The sequence below is a fragment of the Octopus bimaculoides genome, chromosome 6 (assembly GCF_046866305.1).
Source record: "Octopus bimaculoides isolate indiv1 chromosome 6, ASM4686630v1, whole genome shotgun sequence".
NCBI classification, from domain to species: domain Eukaryota; kingdom Metazoa; phylum Mollusca; class Cephalopoda; order Octopoda; family Octopodidae; genus Octopus; species Octopus bimaculoides.
Window position 1 is genome coordinate 18,019,774 of NC_142933.1, and position 7,500 is coordinate 18,027,273.

Consider the following 7,500-nt stretch of genomic DNA (forward strand, 5'->3'; position numbering starts at 1 on the left):
TCGAACCTCTTTTATTATGTTAACGATATCGATTAAATCTTCGATTTCCTTCCATGATTGAGGTGAGTTTGTTTCTCTTTTGCAAGCGCAACACACAAACTAGATTCATTACATAAATCATTTAATTATGACTCAGTTTTTTTTATGCCACAGTTAAGTAACACTCGAACACACGAACGTCGTGACAAACAGTATCCTATTATGGATGACAACATAACATTAAAAACTGCAACATCAATAATATGAAATACGATGAGAACAAGAAAGATAAGAACGAGTCAATGCACAATATTTTATACGGTTGCATAATCAGCGAAGACAGCAGTGAAATCGTTCCCAAATCATTCTCAACTGTCTTCAAAAAGGAGATTGTACTAGATGCGCAAAATCTGAGTCGAAAATGACACTGTTACAGTTGGACCGGTTTGTTCATAGGTCTGTTCAAATAGCAATGACCTACGGTTAAAAACAGAAAATTTCTGTTTTTCCGGTTTTTTTTTTCTTTTTCTCTTTATGTATATATATATATATCTGCCTTATCTTCGTAACGTCGAGTTAGAATAGAGGCAGCTGATGAAGGAATAATTCCAAGTGACTATCTGTTTTCCTATATGTTCGGTCCGTTGTCTGTAGTTCATTGTTCTAACGTCCTGTACCCTGATATGCATCTATATACACATGTAAGTATGTACATCTATGTGTGTATACATGCATATATATTCTTTGTATTATATATATATATATATATGTGTGTGTGTGTGTGTGTGTATTGCATATATATATACATTATTATATACATACAAGTACATATATATATGTATCTATGTATATATATAAATATATATTGTATATATTTATATATATATTGTACATATATATGTGTGTGTGTTATATATATACATATATTTATATATATATTTATACAAGTATGTATGCATGTTGATGAGTCTGTATGTGCACCGTTATTTTTGTACAAAATATACCTGTAGCTCAAGACAATCATGGCATTTATGTATGTGAATGCGTGTGTATGTGCTTTGATATTTGGATCTACACGCGCAACTGTATGCGTGTGCATCTATGCATATATATATATATATATATATATATATATATATATATATATATATATATATATATATATATATATCTTTGAACATCAGTGTCTGTGCGTTTTTACGTGTTTTGAGCTGATATCAATGTATATCTATATAAATATCAGTAATTCACCGTTTCCGAAATATCTACTTATCACAAAAGAGTTCAACAGAAAATATTTCCTCTATATTTATTGTTCCCGTTTGAAACGTTCTATTGATTTATTTTTGCTACATCTTGTTGCAACATATTGCTACTTATTTTATTTATTCAGTACTTACACGTGCGCGCGCGCCTGTGTGTTGTGTGTGTATACACATGTATATATATATATATATATATATATATATATATATATATATATATATGCGTGCCTGTATACATACATATATAAACACACATACATGTTTAAATATATATATATATATATATATATATATATATATATATATATATATATATATATATATATATGTATGTATGTATGTATATGCTTTTATTTTTTTCATAATTATACGAATTTTATTATTTGTTTATATATATCTATATATTTCCAGTTCTTATGTTTCAAATATATATTTCACTTATTCTATTGGGAGACAATATGTAATATGAAATATATATACACATGTGTGTGTGTTTGTGTGTGTCATGTGTATTTCTTTTGTTTTGTTTTGTTTTTTCTTTGGTGCATGTATGTATTTATTTCATGTATCTCTGTGTGAATCTGTGGGTGTATGTCTGCGCATGTGTAGCAGTAATATTAGCGATAGCTACTGTTCCTTTATTTGAAGTTTCGTGCCTAAGAGATGGTCCTTATATATGTATTTTTTTACTACACTTATTAACCGCGATTTACTTTGTTCGTATCACTTCTTCGAAGCATTATACTGCTCGCATACACAGCTATACACACATACATCCGCACACGCGCACACAAATGCATATAAACATTCGTAAATATATGCGTACATATGTGTATACGTAAATGAGTTTGGTGGAACAAACTTGAGAAACAAAACGAAATACGTAAGAAACCAAAGTATTTTAAAATCTGTTGTAAAGTTACATAAGTCACTGAAGTGGCGAAAATTTCGTACATTGCACTTATCAAATTAACTTTAAAATCAGGCGTTTTATTCTTTAGATAAGGAGGAATCATAATTCTTCCGAATTTTCGATCTAACATTATCATTAGAGAGACACCCGAAATTAATAATTTTCGAAATCTACCCATTAAGTAGAGAGAGATGTAAGTAAAACTAAAAACAACATATTGAAGTGAAACAATATAAACACCTACATAAGGACAAACGCCCACATAAGCTAGAAAAATACAAATACATAGACACACACATACATACGTGTGTGTGTGTGTGTGTGTGTGTGTGTGTGTGTGTGTATGCACACACATAGATGCTCATAAAATTATATACATACTATATACATAAAAATTCATTCGCATATACATGCGTACGTAAATACTGTACATGCACATATACATGTATACATATAGATATATATTAATATAGACATACATACAAGCATGCATGCATTTATACAAAAGCATCCATCCATACATACCTACATACATACACTCGAATGAAGCATTGTGAAAACGATAGAAACATTAATAAAAGAATGTCTGTTGAAAAGCTGTGTTGCTATATCTGACAATGAGGTTTTAGGCAGAAGCCGCTTCATCGAGAGAATCGCGTACATCCACCCATACTCAGAACCCATTACGGTAACAAAAGGAGATGGAAAGTTATTCGGTATAACCAACTCTTCAGTTTGAATGTGAAATCTAGCAATGCTCGATTCTTTTTAAATAAAGCTAATAAGTATGACCCTCGTAGTCATAACTCCTACAAAACTATAATAGGTTACAGCTCTACGGATCATTATGCCTCTTCATTAGCTAAGACTAATTACTTTTTCTTCCTATTTTCGATCATGAATTATGTTTTAAGATTCGTGTTATTCAGTTAAGTTTTAAAATCCGCGCTTTTAGTCAGAGGCGGATAAGAATAGAAAAATGAAATCGTACGGCACAAACACACATGCGAGTATATATATATATATATATATATATACATATATATATATATATATATATATAAGAAAATTTCAATCAATGCAGGTGAGAAGTTTGGCAAAATATGTAATGCGATGCTATAAAGAAAAAAAAATGGGAAGATAGTGTATCAGCCAATATAATTTGTTTAATTATTTTATTATATTTTGAGAAAGCTTCCCTTCATCAAATACATGAGGGAAAATCATCCATGAGTTCTGAAAAAAATGTTATCGTCAGGTTGTTCCGACATTTTATAGCAAACATCTATATATATATATATATATATATATATATATATATATATATATATATATATAAACATAATTAAGGTATCAGCAACAGTTGCTTCACCACATACCGAAGTTCAGAAATAGCAGCTAAAGTGCTGAAACTCCAACAGATAGTAATACAGTCATATGATTAACTAAGACTGGTTAGGTTCGTTATTTTTTCTTCTTGTTTTGCCTTTGTGAGTTACAAGTATTACTATCTGTTGGAGTTTCAGCACTTTAGCTGCTATTTCTGAACTTCGGTATGTGGTGAAGCAACTGTTGCTGATCCCTTAATTATGTTTATAAATGTATAAGAACTTTTAAATAAGTTCTTCACCGATAATGGTGTTTACATACTGAAGGGCTTGGTAAAAATTATTAATTATTAATTTATTAATAAATTAATAAATTGATAATCCTTTACTCTTTTATTTGTAATATATTGAATCGTAGCAAAATACTTACGGCAGGCTTTACGGACAAAGCTCCGCTTTTATTACTGCTTGCATGTGGTTACACGGATGAAGAAGGTATCATTCAGTACAAGCAGATACCATACAGCCTTGTTAAACACTGAATGGCACAGATTTCTGTCCCTCAGCAATATCTCGAGCCATTCTCCCTGTGTAGAACTGAAGGGAATGATGCACGTCTTAATGTGAGCATCCAAAGAAGATTCCGCAGATGTTCTTTGTATATAATGCTAAAAGCCTTAAACAGATATACATCAACAATGTTGTTCTTTCTACTGCCTTGTAACAAATTTTTGATGGTCTGTGTTTTGGTTGTGACTCCAATGTGATGTCATCTGATATGGAGCGTACCACCCTTTTGAGCGTGACCTTCTCAGGAATCAGCAAGTGTACAACTCTTGGCGCAAAAGACTTTTCTTTGCATTTAAACTTAGTGACAACGTTTTCATCTCTTCGATGTTGCGGTATGTGTTCTTGGTCCCCAGCTTCTGCGATATAGCGACGAAGTTTAGTGATAAGCACGCTTCAAGATTTTTAATAAAATATTTTTTCGTTCCAGTTGCTTTGGGTGACAGTGAGTAGCTTTAGTCAAATGTTTCGTCTAAGGAATGTCCCACCCTCACCACCACCCCACCACCCCACCACCCCACCACCCCGACCTTGCCTTAACCTGGTTGATCTTTCAGTAGAAATCTGCAGTTTAATGACTTAGCTGGTACAAAGGAACAATTCTCGTGACCACAGAATTTTTAAGAACTGTACATGTCTGTCGATAAGCATCATGGTTTCTTGTGTAGTTGCATTCCACCCATTTTCGGGATACGAAGCGGGGACTTAACATCACAGCGAGAGATTTACCACAACCATCTTTTAGAAAGTACAATAAAGGAATTCTAGATTTGTTCTAATGAGCTCCCTGCATATTATCAGGGAATTTGCCGATTTTACTGGAGTCCTCATGAAATTATTCATCTTGTTTGTTTGTTTTTTTGGGGGGTTTTTTGGGTTTTTTTTGTTTTTTGTCACCTTGAGTATGAGGTTTCGACAGCAGCAGAATAGATTATAGGAAGTAAAGAGGTCGATTTATCATTCATGACAGTTCCTCTTATGTTTCTTTTTTGACTGAAAGATCGTGTTAATGATAGTAAGGTTGTTCTCCGCGCTCAGGGAAATAACGCTGATGCCATTATCTTTTTTTTTTTTCTAGTACCATTCTTCCTAATCATTCATTTTAAGGATATTTTGTATATTTCTAACTAGTCCTGCATTAAAACCACTCACTGAAATGCCTTTTGGTATGTTAGCATTTGGCATTTTATTTATTGTTTGATAGAAGCAGTTTTTATCCTGACTTTAAAATAGCGCAATTGGTGCCTTATCTGGGATCCGTACTGTTAACCTAGTGGACACTAACCAATGTCAGTCTGTCAATTTAAGCAGGAATTGGTACTCACAGGGAAACAGATATCTTCTTGCTGATGAACACGCTCGGAGTAGCCCTTCCAGAAGAAAGTTTAGCCATCACCAACTTCGTTAAAAGAACCCTCTTCAATTAGACAGGTTCTCTTGAATACAGCAGTATTTACATTCTAATAACTTTCTAGTGACTTACCACAGTGTCCATGATAGATGTTCGACATTTTGTTGTCTTATCGATTTGCCAACATCAATGTACATGTATTTTGCCTAGCAACCTTGAATATTGTCATATTTCTTACTTTTATGACCGCTTCGTGGAATATCCTGTCATGTGCGGTTCCCTGCCCAATAACTAAGCTGAGTTAATGATCTTATGACACTTTCTTCTATCTACCTTTGGTCAGCTCGTCGCAAAGGATTTTCGGAAGGTGTCATCTCATTCAATCCTTGCTGCTAACCACTGTTATTCCCTATCACTGAGGCGTATCGTTCTGATTAAAACATTTAACACATTTAAACTTCCTTACGTTGTCAGAATTTACACCGTTAATATATTTTCTTACGGATCACACGTTGCTGAAGATATCTACATAATGAAGTTTAAAACTTGAATAATCTATAAGCATTCATTTCTTAATATTACAACGTTCGTTATGAAGATAATGATATCGCTTGGTGATCTGCTGCCATGTTAGCCAGGAGCTCCAAAGTAACCAGTTACTGTGAACGGCCGCAGAGAGAGAGGTTGTGTACTGACAGGAAAAATACTCACACAGTATACCGTTTACTGCTTTACTATACAGTTTATCCAATTGCAGATCGGTTACAAGCATTATTCTCCAGACGCATACTTCACCCATATGTGCACACACACATATATAAAAATATATACATAGATACAAATACATATGCAGATGTAGATGTATAAATATAATTTCTCTATCAATGTGTGCGCGCGCGTCTGTGAATGTATGGAGACAGAAGCTAGAAATTTCTGTCTAAATAGTTCGTTGAATTTACTTAAGAAAGAGTTATTTTTAAAGCCTATATTGTTGAAATATTAAAACCGTCACGTACATTTTGTTAGTGAAAACCAATGCTTTTTGTTGGTGCGTTGTTTGTTGTTGTGTTGTTTCGCAAGCTGTTGTGTGCTGGTGTATTGGAGAAACGGAAAGATAAGTGGAGAATGTTAAGGAATTTTTATTGTATTGTGTTGGTTATTATTACAATTTATTTTCTGTTTAGATGCAATATCGTGCAATTAAAAAGAAAGATAGACAGGCAGACAAACAGAGTAATAGATAGATAGATAGATAGATAGATAGATAGATAGATAGATAGATAGATAGATAGATAGATAGATAGATAGATAGATAGGTATAATTTTCTGTCGATTTTGATAATATAACAGTTTTCACACCTATTCATGTAAGTTATTTTACATCTAATTAGTGATTTTTCCATCGTCTAACAAAGGCAAGTACAGTGACGTCAATGCTTGAATGAGGGAGTCTGATAAAACCGGGACATGTCCGAAATTGTCTCCAGTTCTTCGAAAATTTATGAAAATAATATTTGTATTGATAATTCAGCTAAGGTCGTTTCTTAATTAACTTTTTATATTTTCTATATTAAAAAAAAATTGACAGTAACCTAAATATTCTTTTCCATGTGGACGGCATCAATGAGTAATTTCCCTATGGCATCTGTTCTCTAAGATTAATATATTATGTATGGTTGCACGAATCAATTATAGCATACACAGCTCGAATCAATCATAGTATGCAGAAAGGGCCGGCAGAAACGTTAGCACGCCGGACGAAATGCTTAGCGGTATTTCGTCTACCGTTACGTTCTGAGTTCAAATTCCGCCGAGGTCGACTTTCCCTTTCATCCTTTCGGGGTCGATAAATTAAGTACCAGTTACGCACTGGGGTCGATATAATCGACTTAATCCCTTTGTCTGTCTTTGTTTGTCCCCTCTATGTTTAGCCCCTTGTGGGCAGTAAAGAAATAAGAAAGGGCCGCAAAAATAGAATACGTTTATAATGCTATATTATGGCTTGAACTGAAACTGGTACAAACTAATAAAGAATTGGCAAAAGTGAACGAAATGCTATAAAATTATGAAATATATCAGTTATACTGAAAATATTTT